Source organism: Pongo pygmaeus, chromosome 3, assembly GCF_028885625.2.
Source record: "Pongo pygmaeus isolate AG05252 chromosome 3, NHGRI_mPonPyg2-v2.0_pri, whole genome shotgun sequence".
Lineage (NCBI taxonomy): Eukaryota > Metazoa > Chordata > Mammalia > Primates > Hominidae > Pongo > Pongo pygmaeus.
Window position 1 is genome coordinate 126,252,015 of NC_072376.2, and position 21,256 is coordinate 126,273,270.

The window sequence follows — 21,256 nt, forward strand, 5'->3', positions numbered from 1 at the left end:
GAGGCTTGTACATTCATCACATAGTTCTCCTGCCGTGGTTTTCGGCTCCATCAGGTCATTTAAGGACTTCTCTGCATTGGTTATTCTAGTTAGCAATTCGTCTAATTTTTTTTCAAGGTTTTTAACTTCTTTGCCATTGGTTCGAACTTCCTCCTTTAGCTCAGAGTAGTTTGATCTTCTGAAGCCTTCTTCTCTCAACTCGTCAAAGTCATTCTCCGTCCAGCTTTGTTCTGTTGCTGGTGAGGAGCTGCATTCCTTTGGAGGAGGAGAGGCACTTTGATTTTTAAAGTTTCCGGTTTTTCTGCTCTGTTTTTTCCCCATCTTTGTGATTTTATCTACCTTTGGTCTTTGATGATGGTGACGTACAGATGGGTTTTTGGTGTGGATGTCCTTTCTGTTTGTTAGTTTTCCTTCTAACAGTCAGGACCCTCAGTTGCAGGTCTGTTGGAGTTTGCTGGGGGTCCACTCCAGACCCTGTTTGCCTGGGTGTCAGCAGTGGTGGCTGCAGAACAGCAGATATTGGTGAACCACAAATGCTGCTGCCTGATCATTCCTCTGGAAGTTTTGTCTCAGAGGAGTACCTGGCCGTGTGAGGTGTCAGTCCACCCCTACTGGGGGGTGCCTCCCAGTTAGGCTACTTGGGGGTCAGGGACCCACTTGAGGAGGCAGTCTGCCCATTCTCAGATCTCAAGCTGCGTGCTGGGAGAACCACTACTCTCTTCAAAGCTGTCAGACAGGGACACTTAAGTCTGCATATTTTACTGCTGCCTTTTGTTTGTCTGTGCCCTGCCCCCAGAGGTGGAGCCTACAGAGGCAGGCAGGCCTCCTTGAGCTGTGGTGGGCTCCACCCAGTTCGAGCTTCCCTGCCGCTTTGTTTACCTACTCAAGTCTCGGCAATGGCGGGCGCCCCTCCCCCAGCCTCACTGCCACCTTGCAGTTTGATCTCAGACTGCTGTGCTAGCAATGAGCGAGGCTCCATGGGCATAGGACCCTCTGAGCCAGGTGCGGGATATAATCTCCTGTTTCTTATGCCCGTTGGAAAAGCACAATATTAGGGTGGGAGTGACCCGATTTTTCAGGTGCCGTCTGTCACCCCTTTCTTTGACTAGTAAAGGGAATTCCCTGAGCTCTTGTGCTTCCCAGGTGAGGTGACACCTCGCCCTGCTTTGGCTCACGCACAGTGCACTGCACCCACTGTCCGGCACTCCCCAGTGAGATGAACCCAGTACCTCAGTTGGAAATGCAGAAATCACCCGTCTTCTGTGTTGCTCACGCTGGGAGCTGTAGACTGGAGCTGTTCCTATTTGGCCATCTTGGCTTCACCACTGCAAAAAAAGTTTTAACTGATATGTTCAAATGGAAGATTGCCTAAAGCTTCTTATAAGTGAGAATAAGAATTTGAACCCTATAATTAGGATATGGAAATAGCAAGATAAAATAAAATACAAAAACGCAAATTACAGAAAAATGTGTACAGTGCACCAATTCTGAAAATGGAAAAAGTGACCAGACAGTATTATCCATTGTTAATGAACACATCTGAATGCATGTGGAAGTATAAAAATCGAATCAGTAGGATACACATCCGACTCATGGAAGTAGAGAACAGGACTAGAAGAAGTGGTCAGGTAGAACTTTAACTTTTCTATTTATTTTATTTATTTTGTTTAAAAATGGACAAAGCAAAATACATCTCTCTGGGTATATACTCACATAATCCTCACAGCAATCCTATGAGGTGGCACTATCGTTATCCCCATACAAGAGATAAGGCAGAAATCTATGGAGTGAATGAAGAGCATAGGAACACACCCAGGGTTACACAGCTAGTGATAACGAGGCTGGAGGCTTCTCCCAGATCTAGACTCATTCTTATTTATTTTGAATTGTTGAATTATTTATTTTATTTTGAAGAGATTTTCTATAAAAGAAAGCAGATAAATGGTACAGTAACTGAAGGGATTTGGTGCCAAGAATGGTATGTTTTTTGTTGCTTGTTTTGAAATAGGAGAATATGCAGTATGCTTTAAAACTGATGGAAATGATCCTTAAAAACAGCAGAGAGTGGCCGGGTGCAGTGGCTCATGCCTGTAATCCCAGCACTTTGGGAGGCTGAGGCGGGCAGATCACTTGAGGTCAGGAGTTTGAGACCAGCCAACACGGTGAAACCCCGTCTCTACTAAAAATAAAAAAATTAGCTGGGTGTGGTGGCATGCACCTGTAATCCCATCTACTTGAGAGGCTGAGGCAGGAGAACCACTTCAACCTGGGAGGTGGAGGTTGCAATGAGCTGAGATCATGCCACTGCTCTCCAGTCTGAGTGACAGAGGCAGAATCCATCTCAAAAAAAAAAAAAAAAAAAAAAAAAAGAAAAAGGTGATGACACCAGAGTGGGAGGGGAGATGGGAAGCAGTGCCAGAGGAAGAGCCACCTTAGAAGGAAACACTGAAAGGCCTTCCATTTAACAGGTAGAAGGTGGGAAACTATAATTTCCTACAGACAGGAAAGTACATTTTTGGATGGACAGCGTGGAACAGCAAGTAAAGTCTTCAGTTTAGTATGAGGATAAAGGAGACATTAAATTGGGCTTTTGAAGAGATAGGAGAGATAAGAAATGTAGTTAGGGATGGAGACAGAGAAGAATTAGCAGGCTAAGGAAATGTAGGCAGATTGATAGGAACTTTTGAAGGCCCACTAGAATTTTTAGTTACAAATTTTAAAATAAGACAAGTCATCATAGTGGAATATTTTTCTCCTGCCATGATCGGCTGCTTGGATGCTGGTACTGAACATGTCAACAGTTGAATTTAGTCAGGTTAGGCAAAGCAATTATCCAAGAGTGCAAATGAGTAGATACATGTGTTAAATTTTGAAATATTAATCAAACTTTGCCAGCTGGACTGAAGAGGAGATTCAGGTAGATGGAACCAAATATGCAAAGCTATGAAAGAGTGAAATGTTCCAGTGTGTTCAGAAAACTACATGTAGTTCCATGTTGTTGGTGCAAAAAGTGGACAAGCAGGAAAGGTGTCAGGAGACAATACTACAGACACTAGTGGCCTCGTGTTTTCTGCCAGCAGGTAAATCTACTAAAATATCAGATAGCAAAAGGAATCCAATGGCATATATGGTAAGAATATTAGAATTTACAACAGACAACTATTGAAGGGTTTTAATTAGAAGGATGCTATGATTAGTTTTGTATTGTAGAGAGATTACCCTGGCAGCAGTGCAGCAATGTGGATTCTATACTGGAGTTGTTAAAGATTGCACATGTGGATTCTGTGGTAGGCAAAGTAACAGCCCTTCAAGGATATTTACCTCCTAATACGCAGAACCTGGACATGAGTTAATATACATAGCGAAAGTGATTAAGTTAAGGATCTTGGGATGGGTGGATTACCTGGGTAGGCCTAGTGTAGCTACAAAGGTCTTTATAAGGGGAAAAAAGAGGCAGAACAATTAAGAGAAGGAGATGCGACTACAGAAACAGAGAGAGAACGAGGTATATTTGAAGATGGTGTACAGCTGTCTCTGAAAATAGAAGAAACCAAGGAGTGCACGCAGCTTCTAGAAGCTGGAAAAGGCAGGAAAACAGATTCTCCTGAGAGCCTCCAGAAGATACGCAGCCCTTCCAACACCTTCATTCTAGCCCTGTGAGACTTCTGACCCTCAGAACTGTAAGAAAATCAATAAAAGTTGTTTTAAGCCACTAGGTTTCTGGTAATTTGTTATAGCAGCAATAGAATTTCAACTAGGAATTTATTGCAGTAATCCAGGTAATGATGGAGACTTCTGAACAACAGTGAAAACAGAAAACTCACTGGGTAATTATTAGAGATGTGACCAGAGAAAATTAGTGTTCTGATGTCCAGATCAAAAAGAAATTGCTGTCAAAGGGGAATGTGACAGATGAGTAATTTACTACCATAAATCATTTTTTTCCTTCCACAGTACAATAATGTTACTAGAAAGTTGCTGCCTAGAAACAGACTACATTTCTCTGTTCCCTTGCAAGTAGGGATCATGTGGCTTGTTGGTGCTAATGGAATGTGAACAGAAATGTTGGGTGTCACTTTTTAAAGTCAAATACCTAAAAAAAAAAAAAAAAAAAACCAGATGTGCCTTCTATAGTCTCCCATTCACCATACACTAGGTAAGTGTAGAAGATTCCAAGGTTCTGAGTGGCAGAGCAGTGGAAAGGTGCAGAGCCACAATTTAAAAGAAGGTCCCCAAATCTCCGCATGGAAGGTCATCTGCTGACCAGGAATGCCTACATAGGTCTGTATGATAAGGAAGGTATATACACTTCTGGTTTGGTAAGTCATTGATTTTGGGGATTCATTTATTTTCATAAAAAAAATGGTATTGCAACTGGGATACTATTTTAACAGAATCCTAAAATATGTGTCATTGTTGAGTAGATAAAATTGATGTAAGATGTTGGAAAGTTGGAGAGCCGTGCTATGCAGTGGCAATAAACTTGAAAAAACTTGGCTGACAATAATAAAGGAGTACTTGCCAAACTTGTAGCTCTAAGTTAGAATGTTTGTGTTAGCTTGTTACTGGCCATATTTAGCAAGTTATTCGAAGAAAGATGAGCTTAGACATGAATTGACACATGTGCAAGCAAAAGTAAAAGGGAATAGAGAGAATCCATTTATTTGGGATTTCTCACAATTGGAAAATCTGCATGATTCTAGAACTCAAACATGAATAGATAAAATTGAATAAAATTGAACACAAAAAACCTTTACTTTTCTCAATTAAACAGTGTGACTACATTTCTCCATTCCCTTGCGAGTAGGGATCATGCACCTTGTTGCATGAATTCCTACCACAGAGCTGGTTCAATATCTAATCAAGAATAATTTCAACTTTGCCAAGGACCAATGACTACTGTGTGACTCTCATTCACCCCCTCCATCATTGCATTTCATAATGTCACCAGATAACTAGTTAATAAAGCAAAACTAAAAATTTTTAGAACTTACTGCAGTAAGAGAAAATGCCATCTTGATGGAGGCTTAGCAGTGTCTCAGAAGGGAGAAGTCAGAAGTGGGATATTTACAGGGTTTCAGAGTCTGGGATTGGTTAAAGGCAAGGTCAAGGTGGAGAACCATTTGAAACAGGGCAAAGTACTATGTGACATAATAGTTTAGGAATGTCTGACGCAATTGAAATAAAGGTCTTGAACCAAAGCCTTTATAAGTAAACTGTTTTTATAAGCGAGCCATTCACCCAAGTGAGCAGACTATTGTGTTTGGGGGAAAAAATGATCTGTGGAAATTTCCTGAGGCAAACTATGAAGTTGTTTCTTGATTTACAGACTTGTCTTTCCTAGTCAAAATTTTGCTGGAACAAGCAACAAATTGTGGTCCACAATATTTATCTAAATAATATTGACATATAAGGCATTAATTCTCACACTTCTAGCTATCCCATTCATGCCCCTCCATGACAGGGGGTCAGAGGTACCTTTTAACTCAAATGTTGCCAACTTGGGAGGAGCCACATTTAAGCCTGGGGGAGAGAACGGCTCATGACCTAGAAATCTAGGATTTTGACGATGTAGTGATTGGAGGAACCATCTTACATAGTGTACTGTTACATGGCTCCTTGGAAAGAAAGCAGTTGTATTGTGTTTAGAAAGAAGTTTGCACATGGATATTGGCTGTCCAGTTGGGTAGACATGTAAGAAACACTTCATGGTCCACTTACATGGTGGACCATGTAAGATCACTAAAACTATGTGCTTCCCTTCCATTGAAAAGAATTATCGCTGAGAATCAGCTGCCCATCTAGAGACCACGTTTTTCAGCTTCCTGTGTGACCAGGTGGAGCCTTGTGATAGTTCCCAACAACGTGAATATGATTTGAGTGGAGATGATGTTGGCCACTTTCAGACCTAGAATCTGTAAAATAGGTGTGCCTTTTCCATTTTCTCTTTCTCCATCTGGCACAGAAAGCGGAGTATTTTGGAACTCTAGGAGAAGACAAAAAAAAAAATGGAAGAAGCTAGATCCTTGAATCCATACATGGAATGTTGCCTGCAGACCAGACGGGCCCACATTGGTTTGCTACATGTGAAAGAAATAAACTTCTGTTGGGTTAAGTCACTGAGAGTTGGAAGCATATTTAGAATAGAAGGTAGCAGTATCCTAGCGAATACATGGGGATATCATAAAATATAAAATGTATAATATGAATTCATAGAGTGACATTTGATATATTAATTGAAAAAGCAATACAAAAACATATTTATGTAACCAAGTTATTTTTTGTAATAACAGAAAAGCACCTATATAAATAGAAGAAACAAGGAAAAATATCCATTAAATCTTCATTAATAAAAATTTGTGAATATTGTGGCTACTGATAATTTCTATTATTTATGCTTTTTTGAATTTTCCAAATGCTCTATACTTAATATGAATTACTTCTGATATAAGAAAAATAAGAATTTTTAAAAAGTTGTCACTATTAATAACCTTTTCCAGATTAGGACTTGAAGATGCTCTTTGTTCAAAAAGCAACTTTTTAAGTCATTTTTTCCAAATGATAGTGTCCAGTAGGTAAAATCATTATAATCTTTATTAAAGCAAAGTTTAAGAAGTGTAAGGGCGAAACAACAGTTTTTCAGACATGAGTGACCTAATACTGTGACTCCTAATTAAGAACCATCATTAGGGCAAGAAATTCGTTCCTGAAAGCATCTGGGATCAGAGAGCAGTTGCTGGTAGTGGTATCTTTCTCCCCAGAGAAATGCGAAGTGTCATCCAATTGTAACTACGTGTGAAAACTTGCTTCCTATCACCATGGCAGCAGGGCAGATCGTCTTGATTAAAAAGGTTTCTACTCTCAATCCCATGAGGGTAAAATCAGCACTTCCAGACGCGGATGAGTCATTGCTTTTGGCCTCATTAACGTGGTGTAGCTCTTCCGTCTGCTAACAAAAAACATTTAACCAAATGAATAAAATGATGCAGCCAAGCAGTGAGAATTCCAGCAAGCAGTTCCAAAGCCTAACTTTGCTTTGGAAGTGGAGAAGATGAGCTTTTTTAGCAAAACAACAAAACAAAACAACAGCTATAGAAAAATACATTAAGCCTTAAATGTGCATGTTCTTCAAAGAGCCAAAACTATCTGGTCGTTAGAAGAAAAGATTAATTTAAGTATATACAGTGCATAGAAAACCAAAGCAGTATTCCATTTAGTCTTGTAGAACAAACAACATTGTTATGATGAAGAGTTCCTGGTAGAATGTGGCCTTTTCAGAAGATAATTGGAGACAGAGGGGAGGATGTCTTCCTGCTGCTGAAACAGAAGTTGAGTTGACAGGAAATAGAAACCCTAGTGAACAGTTTTGCATGGAGACAAGCCAATTAGGCAGTTGAAAACATTCTGGAAACAACCATGTGGCTTTTGAAACCATGTTTTATTAAGAGAAAGAACATAAAAGAGATTGAGATGGACCAGAAAAAGAAAATGCAACTGTTCAAGTCAAATTTAACTGTGAAAGTAAGGATTCATGATCAAATTTTCCCAGGGTTAACAGACACACACACACACACACACGCACACACATCACTAAACAGAAAATACAGCATTCAAATTAGAATTTTTTTTCTCTCTTTTCCCCCTAAACATACAGGCAGACTTCAGCACAAATAGCTAATGAAGCACCACTTTTTTTTTTTCTGTAAAGGTGACACTGTAAAATTTCACAATTTTTAATACAGCGACTGCCAATATTCTTATATGAAGACTCTTGCTCAAGATTCTGGTTCCAAAGAGAGCATCTTTGAAATGGAGCAAGATGACGGCTGCATGGTTCTTCAGTGGAAAGGCTCATAACTTGTTAATAAGAGTTACAAAAAGCTAAGAGTATCTTTAGAAAGCAGAATGAACATATCGTGTTATTTAAAACATTACAATGTAGATCAATTTGGTAATAAGACAGCAAAACAGAAGAAAACACTGAAGCTGAAATACACAGCTACAAGTGAATCTGGAGAGCAGCTCAGGGGGTGTCCTGAGGTCAAAGGCATACTGTAGATGAATTACAGCAAGCGAGTCCTCAGTTGCTCTGAGCAAAAGCAGTCATGATTTCTCAGACACAGCCTGGAAGAAATCCAGTAAAGTAAACAAAACAGATTCAGGGACTCCAGAGACCTCTAACGAAATGGGGTTACTGAAGAGAAAATACCCAAATGTGAATTGTAAACTAAACAAGTGCAGGAAATGAAGAGGCAGTGGCCATGTTTAGTCTGAAATGTGCTGATCAATTGAATTCACATTTCCTAAAACACTCTGATTTTGCTTGGGTTGGATGGATGCTTGATTTTCCACAGAACAGAGCATGGCAGTAGTCAGTAATAAAGGGCACACTAACACGGCAAGATTGATGGCAAAATACTTGTGGAAGTTATAAGATTGTTTCAAAAAAATCTGTGGTGCGTAAGAGCTACTAACAGCTGTTGCCCATGGTCCATGCTAAGGGCTACTTGCTAGGCTTTTTCTGATTTTTCTGGGACATCTACCCTACCTAGGAAATCCAGACAGGTCTCTCTCTCTAGCTCAGCTCAGCAGTGTCTCTCTCTCTCTCTCTCTCTTTCTCTCTCTCTCTCTCACTCTTTCTCTAATTTTACCTTAAATAAGGGCTTCAGAGGAGAACAATTGTTCAGATTAAATTGTGGATGTTGAGTTTATTTAGTATTTCATCTGCGTAAAGATGAAGGCAAGAAATTCCTTCTCGTTCATGAGATACTAGATTAATAATTATTTAAAATCCTCATTTTACTTATTCAAAAATTGAACTGTATAAGCCCCAAGTAACATAGGACAAAGAATGTGAGACAAGTTCAGATCGTCTTTATATTTATCTCTTTTGGTAAATATCTCATTGGGATAGTATGGATTGGTTAAAACCTGGATTCAAAGATTTGGAGAGTCAAGTAGTATTGAATTCCTATGTTGTCAAAGATTGTTCCATAGGGTAGTAAATGGGTAACAATCAATTCTCATATTTATCCTTTGAATTTCCCAGGTTCTTTTTTACCAACCCAGGATCATATTTGTCATACTGTGATTAAGATGTGTGAAAACGTGCTTCTCTGAAGTCTCTCGTATCACTTTCCACCAAGGGCCATAAAATGCCACCATTCTGGATGTCTCAGTTTTATGGTTTTAAAGCAATCCCAGAATCAAAGGACTAGAGATAAGGACTCATGATCAGCGTCATCAAGTGGTTAATCCTTCCCCAATATCATCCTCATCCAGGAGTCTTCCAAATTGGATTACCAGGAGGGCAAGAATAAATTAGGGGCACAAAATGTTCATTAGGATCCACACATTGAAGAAAAGGGGATGAAACAGAACTTGATATAGGAAGAAGCTGAACTGCAGTGGAGTGGCAACAAAGCTTGGCTAACCCAATGGGAAGCTCTCAACGGAGTATGTCCCACAACAACTTGAAATAGTCGGTCTTTAGACTTCTCTGGTCCGTCATGCTATGTAGGCTGCCCCAGAAAGGGCGTGGCCTTGATTCTCTGTAGCTGAGGCTGACTTTGAAGAAGCTGACAGCTGTAGGTTGTTTGAATATCACACTCACCACAAGCTGAGAGCAAGACTTTGTTTGAAGGAGATTTGGGCAGTGCTTCTTCTTTATCAAAGGAGCTTTTAAAATTTCCTTTTAAAAATAGTCCACTCATATGTCCACACAAAAACTTGCAAATGAATGTTTAAAGCAGCATTGCATATAATATCCAGAAAGTGGGAACAACCCAAATGTCCATTAACGGATGAGTGAATACATAAAATATGTATCCATATAATGGAAAAATATCTGGCAATAAAAATAAATGAAATATTGATTGACGCTACAACATGGGTGAACCTTGAAAGCATAATGCTAAATGAAAGAAGCCAGCTACAGAAGACCACATATTGTATGATTCTATTTATATAAATAGCAAGTCTATAGAGAAAGAAAATAGATTAGTGGTGGTTGCTTAGGACTGGGGTGGGGTTGGAGTGGGAAGTGATTGCTATTAAATAAGGGGTTTCTTTTGGGGACGATGAAAATACTTTGAAGTTAGTAGTGATGCACAACCCTGTAAAATATACTCAAACCATGGAAATGCACACTTTAAATGGGTGAATTTTATAGTATGGGAAGCAGATTTCAATAAAGCTTTTTTATAGTCACCATTAAAGTAAGGTAGGCAATGTGCTTCCTGCTTTCCTCTGAACATGTTCCGCTAATCATCATTATCGTGATCATTATCATTGTCAGCAGCATTATCATCATCATTAATATTTATTAGGCACTTGTACCAGGCACTCAATTAAAATGCATTGTATCCATTATCTTATTCTATAACAACCGACTTTTATTACTCCCATTCCAGATACAACTGAGGTTAGAGAGAATTGGGAAATTTGCCTAGGACTACAGAATGAGTGATATCAAAAGCGTTATTTAATCTCTCTGATTTCAGATTTGCTCAAAACTTTAATATCTGTGTTTTAGGAATAGATCCAAATACTTGTGTTAATTTAGTGGCACTGTCCTAAAATTAACCTCAAAATGATGTGATTTTATATTTTACATGCCCTGTCCTCTGTGAAGTTTAAGAGAGTATAAGTCACATCTCCTAATTATTCATTTCATTTTTATTTGGACAATTAAGTTTAAATAGATTTCACTACTTCTGGAAACAATTAACACCCCCACTCATAATAAAATCATTATTTACTGGCATCTAGAGAAACCTGAAGGGAATCAGGCAGTGGCACAGAGTGTTTTCTATTGGAAGACATTACATTTTCTTTCCCTTTTTTTTTGGTTTTTTTGAAACAGTCTCACTATGTTGCCCAGGCTGGAGTGCATGGTGTGATCTTGGCTCACTGCAACCTCTGCAACCTGGGTTCAAGCGCTTCTCCTGCCTTAGCCTCTCAAGCAGCTGGAATTACAGGTGCACATCACCACACTTGGCTAATTTTTGTGTTTTTAGTAGAGACTGGGTTTCACCATATGGGCCAGGTTTGTCTCGAACTCCTGGTCTCAGGTGATCCACCCGCCTCGGCCTCCCAAAGTGCTGAGATTACAGGCGTGAGCCACTGTGCCCGGCTGACATTACATTTTCTTTGCATGTTGTTATGATGAATTGTAGAAGACCAAGGCACTGAGAATAGAGTCACAGCAATGTGTGTGGAGTACTGAATTGTCTAAACTTGTAGACCAATAACTTTTGGTTTGTTTTTATGGACAGTTGCAAAATTCTTGATACATGGTATGGGAGCATTCGTTATACCACAATTTTATCTGACAGAAAGTAAGACTGCCAACAAATGACCTCACAAGACACAGCCTCAAAAAATGTGCCCTGGCCATTTTACTAACAGTACTCACTCAAGTGCAATTTTAACCTGTTGTAGTTTAGAAAAAAAATGAGTTCAGAATCCATTGTTGGTGGATGTGCTTTACCCTGGAGCAAACTAGTGTCTGAGGAACTGTGAATTTCATCTGGAGAAAGTCATTCCAATGTATACTCCAAGGAGGATTATTTTTAAAATAAAATAACTTTTTGATGATAGAAATAACTTTCTAATGATTTATTAGATAGAAGCAAATACAAATCAATTCAGAGATTTGAAGTTACCGTCACCAAGAAAAATAAAGACAAATTACACATATCATAAATGTAAGAGAGATCCTCACTACTGATCATATGGATATTGAAAGTATAATAAAGGAAAACTATGAACAGCTCTATGCAGGCAACTTTGATAACTTAGAGAAAATGGACCAATTACTTGAAAGACACAAACCACCAAAACTCACACAAGGAGAAGTGGAGAACCTGAATAGGCCTATATCTATTAAATAAATTGAATCAATAATTAATTACCTCAAAAAAAAAAAAAAAAGAAAAGAAAGAAAGCACCAGGACCATGGTTTCCCTGAAGAATTCTACCAAACATTTAAAAAAGAAATAATACAAATTCTCTACAATTTCTCCCAGAAAATAGAAGCAGGGTGCACACATTCTGTGAGGCCAGCATTACCTTAACACCAAAACCAGATAAAGACACTATAAGAAAGGAAAATTATAAACCAATATTTCTCAAGACCATAGATGCAAAAATTCTCAAAAAAATCTTAGAAAATTGAATCCAAAAATTATAAAAGGTATTTCTTTAGACACACACACACATATATTCTTGAATATTTATATTTGATATGCTCAATTTTTTCTCTACCTTCAATATATGAAATATAATTGTGATACCTGTTTTGATGTCTTTGCCTGCTAATTCTGTCATTTGTGTCCTCTCCGGATGTGTTTCTTTTATTGGTTTTTCTCCTGTCATGATTCACACCTGATGATTTTTTTATTGGATGCCCGCCATAGTAAATTTTACCTTATTTGTTGCTGGGCACTTTATACTCCTGTAAATTATTGTTAAATTTTTTTTCTGGGGCTCCATTAAGCCACTTGCAAACAGTCTGATCTTTTTTGAGACTTGTTTTTAATATCATCAATTGGGCTCGGAGAAGCCTTTAGTCTAGGGCTAATATTCTCCCACTACAGGGGCAATACATTTTTGAGTACTGCATCCCATGCCCAGTGAATGACAAGGATTTTTTTCTCTGGCTGGTGAGAGCACAAACTATTCTTGGGCTTGTGTGAGCCCCAGGGATCTCGCCAGTTAATTATTTCAGGTGTATTTTTCCCTAGCCTCGCTAATCAGTACTCAGCTGAAGGCTAAAGGAGAATCCTCTGCAAATCTCCACAGCATTCTCCATGCAGTTCTCTTCTCTCTGGCACATTGTCCTATGAATTGTAGTCGCTTTGACCTCCCTGTTCTCCCACCTCTATCTCTTCAACTTGGGTACTTGGCTGAGTAATGCCTGGATTTTACCCGCCTTGTGCTGTAGGCTGGAAATCCTCTGGTCTGTATGCTAGGGCAATTGCGGGGCTCACCTTGATTCTTCCTATCTCTGAGGGATTCACTGTCCTGTGGTGCCTGATAGCCAATGTCTGAAAACCACTGTTTTATAGATTTTGTCTTTTTTGAAGTTATTTCAGGGAGGAGAATAAATCCAGCCCCTCGTACTCCATCTTGGCCAATTTAAATAATTTGTGATGCTTGATGTCTTCTCTACCTCTCCCCCGTCCTCCAAATGCTATAGTCATATTGTCACTTGCTATGTTTGGCGACTGTTTTTCCCTCTCTGTTTCTGTCGAAATCTATTTTTCATCTTTTTCTATTCATCAATATCTACTTGTCCTTTGTTCTTATTCTAAATTTAATTATCTATTTAACACCCAAATCACTGTTGATAGTCCATCATCAGAAATGTATTGGAGGAGGGTGGATTCCAAATGGTCTGTCCCCTGATTGTTAAGAATTTAGGTACATGGTTACATTTCTGATTAGTTACTCTATGCCTCTTTCTTATTTTATCTAGTAGAGAAGTTTTTTTTTTTTTTTTTTTTTTTTTGAGACGGAGTTGCTCTGTTGCCAGGCTGGAGTGCAGTGGTGTGGTCTCAGCTCACTGCAACCTCCACCTCCCGGGTTTAAGTGATTCTCTGCCTCAGCTTCCCAAGTAGCTGGGATTATGGGTGCCCACCACCACACCCAGCTATTTTTTTTTTTTCATAGACATGGGGTTTCACCCTGTTGGCCAGGCTGGTCTCGAACTCCTGACCTCAAGTGATCTGCCCATCTTGGCTTCCCAAAGTGCTGGGATTACATGGGTAAGCCACCGTGCCTGGCCCACAGACATTCTTAAAGTGTGATTCAAGAACATCCCGGGGTCCCTGAGACATTTTCAAGGATTGCAAGAGGTTCAAACTATTTTCATTATAATACTAAAACCTTAACTTCCTGTTTCATTCTTATTCCTTCACGAGTGTACAGTGTTTTCCAGAGGCTCTATAATGTGTGGCAAGGCTGGACACAGCGGCTCACACCTGTAATCCCAGCACTTTGAGAGGTCAAGGTGGGTGGATCGCTTGAGTCCAGGAGTTCAAGACCAGCCTGGGCAATATAGCAAAACCCCATCTCTACAAAAGATACAAAAATTAGCTGGGTGTGGTGGTGGTGCATGCCTGTAGTCCCTGCTACTTAGAAGGTTGAGGTGAGAGGATCACCTGAGCTCAAAGATGTCAAGCTTGCAGAAAGCCATGATTGAGCCACTGCATTCCAGCCTGGGCCACAGAGTGAGACCCTGTCTTTGAAAAAAAAAAAAAAAAAAAAAAAAAAAGTGTGGTGGCATCATTCCTCTGAGAGCTAATGGACAATGTGCTTGAATATTTTTGTGTTTTAAAACTTTTTTAGTTTTCATTTTTTTAAATGGCAAATATCAATAAATATAACCTACACAGAGAAAAGCTTTATGAGGTATGAATTACATTTAGGAGTGTAAAGTGGTTCTGGGACGAAATTGAGAAACATTGCTCTAGGTTTCATAAATTCATCCTGTTTCCATTCCAGTTTTTAAATGGACAATGGCTATTCCATTTCTTGGGATTTCTCACTTACAAAATTAGCTGTTAGATTGGATAGCATCTATAAGCTATCCATTTATCTGGGCTTCTGAAAATGAGGCATTTCCTTTTCTTTCTTTGTTTGTTTCTTTCTTTTTCTTTCTTTCTCTTTCTTCCTCTCTTTCTTTCTCTTTCTTCTTTCTTTCTCTTCTTTCATCCTTTCTCTTTCCTTCCTTTTTTTTCTCTTTCTTCTTTCTTTCTTTCTTCCTTCCTTCCTTCTTTCCCTTTCTTTTTCTTTCTTTCTCTCTCTCTCTCTTTCTTTCTTTCTTTTTTCTGCTAGTACCCATATAACAAAAATAACAGCTAAGGTGGGGTTATAAAGAAAAATGGATCCTTTTGCATTCTCGTGTCATTCTGTGTGATCTATACGGTAGTTCTGAAACTGATAATTTAGGCTGAGTAGTTCTATCAGGACTTTCGAACCAAAAGATACATAAGAAATGAGTGTGTAGCTTTTAAAAGTCAAAATGAAGAAACAACAACAAAACTAAATAGCCTCAATAGCAAGGCCCATGTATAGGAAGATCTGGAGAAGAATGTAATCAGATATAAAGAACAAGTTGAGGACAGCATCTCAGAACTAAAGCTATGAATAGCAATATTGTTCTGGAATCTCTCTCCTGTGTGGTGCCTTGCACTTGTTGCCAGAGCCAAGCATCCTGGCTTAAAAAAGCTGCAGATGACTGGACAGTGCAAAGGACACTGGACATGAAATGAGGAAATCTGGATTTGTGATAAAATTTCACCACTAAGTTAGCTTGGGTATGTAATTTTATCTTTCTGGTAATTTCTGCACTATAAATCATAACTGTTTTTGGAAGTTAAAATGGAATGGATGACTCAGTATTTTTGCCTCTGGCAATTTCCCTAAGGAAATAAGTGTCTGTGCAAAAAAATTGGCTACAAGAATTACTTAATTGGCTTATTGTTGGTAGCATAAAATAAGAAAAAATTACATGTTCAACAATAGGTGATTAAATAAATTGTGTATCATTTAGATAAACAGATTCCAGTGAAGCCACTAGCCATAACAGAAGCATGTTTTCTGAAATAAAATTTATTATTATATGCTGGTAAGTGAAAAAGTAAGTTACATAAAAGAATGTATAGTATGATCTTGTATTTGTTGTATTTATGTAATTGGGAGAACAGAATACCCCCTTTTCCTTTATGCAGATGAAGAATGATATGAACAAAAGATACTCAGCATTTCAAAATCTCTCTTATAAAAATTGTCATTAAAAGTATACAGTGCTCCATAGTTTTTCTGGTAAGCTTGAAGGGAAAGTAGAAAAGAAACCAAATACACTAAAAATGAGAGAGGACATTGATGATCATGGGACAGCCAGCAAAGTTTTTTTGTGGATGAGAAACACAATGATGGGATTAACCCGAAAGAGAAATATACTTGAAGTTTCATGTTGCTGAGACCTGGAGCTTCCAAACTCTCATCCCCTTTTTCCCTCATTTCCTTTTCACACTTTCCTGCCAAGTGGCATTATAACATCAGTGTACGGATCACACTGAGCGAGGCCCAAGATGCTTCTCCAGCCTCGATGTCTCAACCCTGAGAATGGCTCTTGGGGAATGAGTAATAAATCAGATGGTGAAATCTCCCATGGCTAAGTGTGACTTGTTCCAAAAGTAGAGCATGTTTACTTGGATAAGTTTTAAGAAGGAGTTTTGTTGGCTAAAGCATGAATCTCTCAGAAGGCAGTGGAGCCAAGTTAGAAACTAGATATGATCCCAAAGTGAAATCTTCCGGGAAAGGGGCTCTCTCCTTCTGGGAACATTTTTTTAATCACAGTGCCTGTAACACAGTGGCTCCTTAATCAATGTTTCCTTTAGCTCGTATCTCCTGCCTGCAAGGAAGTTTTGTTTAATTTTGTTTTTCATCTCTACTTGCTAGCCAAATGACTCTTCGCCATTCTAAAGTGCCTCTTTTTCCGTATCTCCTCATATGTACCTACATATACACGTGTGTATACATTGAGTTTTCCATCTTTTAGTAAAATGGGCCAAGTAATTTTCTTATGAACTGAAAGAGGGAAATGCAGGAATGTAAACTTGATTGTCATTTTTAAGTTAGTCCTCTTAGCCCTATGCCTTAGAGGGAGTTCTTTCCTCATGGTGTGAACAACAAAGCATCTACTTCTTTTGCTTGCGGGTGAAAGGGTACTCATGACAAGATTAAACGAGCAAATAGGAGAGGAAGGGAAATTCTGAAAATTAATGCTTTTATAAGGCTGTGGTGACTAACCAACTCCATCTTCAGTAGAATGTCTCTGAGTCACCTATGATGAGCAATGATATTGACAAAAAGCATTGTACACACACCACCACCTAATCACAAATTACTTAGCTAAATCCTTCTTCCCACACAACAGCAATTGTTTCTTCAGACCCTGGAGGAACAGGTTCTGTGGGTGAACTAGCTGCTTGTTCTTTTGTTCACTTTGCCAGGCAGAATCAAGTGGGTGGATTGTGAATAAGATCATTGATGTTTACTTGGTTGCTAGTCGCCCCACGCGCTCACTTTCCTATTTTACTTATTTAAAGTAATAAAACAGAAAAGCAGAACTGAAAAAAATTGATCACTAAATGTGGTTTCAGGTGCTAAGCAGTCTTTTCATTGTTTTTAAAAAAATTTTCATTGAAGTTAGGGCAGGGCGAAGATAGTATCATCTAAAGGTGATACAGAGCACTTCTGGCTTAACGTATCCTTCTTCCAACTGGAATTCCTACAAGAACTTTAAACTGAGTGAGATGTTTAGTTTCCTAGTCCCAAATCATTATGTGATGAAAAACTATCCAGCACTGGCTGGGCACATCAAGAAGCTACAGCAAGAGTGAATGCAACAGCGGATGAAGTTTAGAGTTTGAAGAAAATAACAATTTCTTTCTTCATATTTTATTTTTTCACAACTCTCATTATATCCATAGAATAACAACCTTAAAGGGGACAATACAAACATAATTTGTTCTGACTTTTCCTGATTCCAATGAGTTCCCAAACTCTTTCTTGAAAAAAGCAACACAATCCAGTCTCTCTCTAAGTGTCCACCCTCCCCTGAACACCCATGGTCTAAAAAACAGTAGCTCATACTTAGCTGAGGGTTAGGTTCTTATCAGTCTAAGCCCAATAGTGTGTGGCCTATCATCCAGTTCTGGGCCAATTGGGCTGCTAGGAAATGTTTCCTTGCTGAGGATGGGTTGGGGAGGTGTGGAGAAGACTTGAGCAAACGTTCCTCTTCCAGTGGGTATTGTCCTGTCTGGATGCAACACGAGGAACCAAGTCATGCATTTTGGGACCTCAAGGTCGCTTAACCTGGAGGATAGAGTTTCCTCTCTTGCAAGGGCAGAGCTAAAAAATGGAAAGAACCTGGGTCCTTTTTTTTTATGTTGTTGAAGTTACTGAAATAAACAGCCAGAGCTGACTCATCTCTCTCTTGTTGAAGTAATGTATTTTCCTTATTACTTAAGGTGTTTGGAATCTAGTTCTGTTCCTTACAGCTTAAGAAATTCTAAAAGTGTGCAATGATGGCTAAAAGTTATTTAGCTACAGTAGAGTTGTTCTTTTCTTTTTCAGTTGATTACGATGTAAGCAATATACAGCTCTTGGAATTACTCTGAAGCAAGTCATATATGTGCTGCCTCATGTTTTTCAACTGTAAAGCAAGAGAGCAATTCATTTATTTATTCAGCCACAAATATTTATTAAGCACCTACTATGTTCCAGATACTTCTAGGAGTTGGGAATACATCAGTGAACAAAAGAGATAAAAATCCCTGCTCTCGCTGTGTGTGTAATTTAGGAGAGGAGACAACTGATAAATAACATGAATAAAATGAGGAAAGCAGTATGTTAAATAGTAAGTGCCAAGCAGAAGAAAATCAGGGAAGGAAGATATAAAATGCCGGTGGGGGAGGGAGTTTGAAATCTTAAGATAGGATTATCAGTGAAGGCTTGACCAAGAAGGTGACTTTATTTTGTAACAAAATAAGAAAGTGAAAGAGCCAGCTTCTTGCCTCTTGCCTTTCTGAGGAAGAGTATTTCTAGCACAGTAAACAGCAAGTGTAAAGGTCACGAGACGGGAGCTTCGCTGGCACATTCACAGAAGAGGAAGGGGAGAAAGTCATGGGGAGGAGAGCATCAGGCAGAACTCACTTTGTCTCTGAGTGAAAGCAGAAACTATCAGATGATTTTTAGCAGAGAAGTGACATGCTTTGACATATTTTAACAAGTTCATTCTAGCTGCTGCATTGAGAATAGACAAAGAGCAGAAGCCAAGAAATTGTTAGGAGGATATTTCAGTAATATAGATAACGGGATGATGATTTGATTCAAGAGAGGTAGCAGACAGTATTGTGAGAAGTGGTCACATTCTGGTTATGTTTTGAAGGAATTTCAAATAGAAAGAGAGGAATTAAGAATGATACCAAGATTTCTGGTCTGATCAGTGGAGGAATTGAGTTACCCATCCTTGAGATATGGAAAGAGTTATAAGAAAGGGTTTTGGTACAGACTATCAGGTGTTCAGTTTATGACATGTTAATTTGGCATGCCTATTAGATGTATAATGTAGATTTTCCAATAGGCAGCTGAATATATGTGTTTGGAGTTTAGGGGAGTGATCTAAGCTGGAGAGATATGTTTAAGAATCATTAATATAATTTGAAGCCATTGAGATTAGATGCAATTACCCTGGGAGAGAATGAAGATAAGTTCCAAATTTAAAAGTCAAGCTGGGCATGGTGGCATGTGCTATAGCCCCAGCTACTCAGAAAGCTGAGGTAGAAGGGTCACTGGAGCCCAGTTCAAGGCTAGCCTAAGCAACACAGCAAGACCTTGTCTCAAAAACAGACAGAAAAAAAAAATAATGAAAACAAAAAGTCTTCCAAATGTAAAAGTCAGGTTGATGAAAAAGGACCAGTCAGAGACTGGGAAGGAGCATCTATAAAGCTGGGAGGAAAATCAGGCAGATGTATTGTTTGAATGACAAGAGAAGAATGTTTAAAGATTGAGACAATGAACAACTCTGTCAAATGCTGCTGACAGATGAAGTAAAAATGAGGACAGAAAATGGTTCCTTGATTTAACAACATGGTAGTCATTGGTGACTTAGAGAACTGTTTTGTGGAGTGGTAAAGGTAACTGGAGTGGGTTTAAGACAGAATGGGAGGAGAGAAATTTCAGACAGCAGTTTAGGTAAGGCTTTCAAGGAATCTGGCTATAAAGAAATGGGGCACTGGTGGATACAACTAGGATGGAGGAAATTATTTATAATGACAAGGCGAGGTGAGGAGAGTTGCTAGAGCAATACCTGTGAGCAGAGGTGGTGGCCTTTGTCAGGTGCATGACCTATTTACAAACCGTAATAAAAGAGATAGCAGGGTGCATAAACAGAGATACAGAGATTACTTCATTTCTTGCAGTGAAATAAGCAGCAAGGTCCTCACCTGAGTGAGGATAGAGGAAGAAATGTTGGAGATGGGAAAAGTAAATGAAGTCTGAAATAGTTGACAGAAGACTGGAAGAGAGAATGGATTAGGGACATATGATTTTTGGGCAGCCTCTGGGGCTTACTTGAGGGAGGTCAATGGCCATGAATATATAACAAGACCTGTCAGCATAGGTGCACGTTTTTCCAGCTACATTCAGCCATAGAATTATGAGCATGGCCCAAGCAGATAAGAGGATGTATCCATGGTTGTGAGTTTCCAAGGGTGTGAGAAAGTCCAAGGAGCAAGTGAGTTAGGTTCTACTAGCCTTGTAAAGAGCTAACTTAGATTGAGCCCAGACTACATTATGTGCTAGCAATTGAGTCAGGCCATAGTGCAAACCATTATATCCCAAAGCAGTTTCTAAACATCTGGTTACAGATAGAAAATTACTATAATTTGTATAAGTATTTCACAATTTGTCCTGGTCCTGCCTAGAGACTCAGCAATAAAAATTACCCAACAGTTCTTGGCCATTGAAGACTTTGAAACTAGGACAAAATAAACTCATTTTACTGTAAAAGAGCTGCAGATCTTCCTTTAAGAAATTAAATAGTACCATAGAAACACTTTGTGCTTTGTGTTTTTTTTTTTTGTAGACCTTGATTTTCTTCTTAAAACGAAGTAAAAATAATGACAAGCATTTTAGTAGCAGGGGCCTAGCAAGAAGATAGCTGCCTATGTAGCATGGTTTTAGGGATGCTGAGAACAATCCCTCTACAAACCAATGCCCATACCTGTTCACTGGGGCATGAGGTGCCAACAGAGGTGCCCTTTGGCTTTAAGAAAGGGGTCAAAGCTGGCTGGGCACGATGGCTCACGCCTGTAATCCCAGCACTTGGGAGGTCACTCGAGGCAGATCACTCGAGCTCAGGAGTTCGAGACCAGCCTGGCCAACATGGCAAAGCCCTATCTCTAATAAAAATACAAAAATTAGCTGGGTGTGGTGGCATGTATCTGTAATCCCAGCTACTCAGGAGGCTGAGGCATGAGGCTTGAACCCGGGATGAGGCTGCACTGAGCCAAGTTCGTGCCACTGCACTCCAGCCTGGTGACAGAGTGAGACTGTCAAAAAAGAAAAAGAAAAAAGAAAAAAAGAAAGAGATCAAAGTCTTCAGTGTCCAAAGGAGCCAGCAGCAAACTCATGGGGCAGACGTGAAGTATGTGTGTGCCTGGTGGGGATGGGGGAGTGC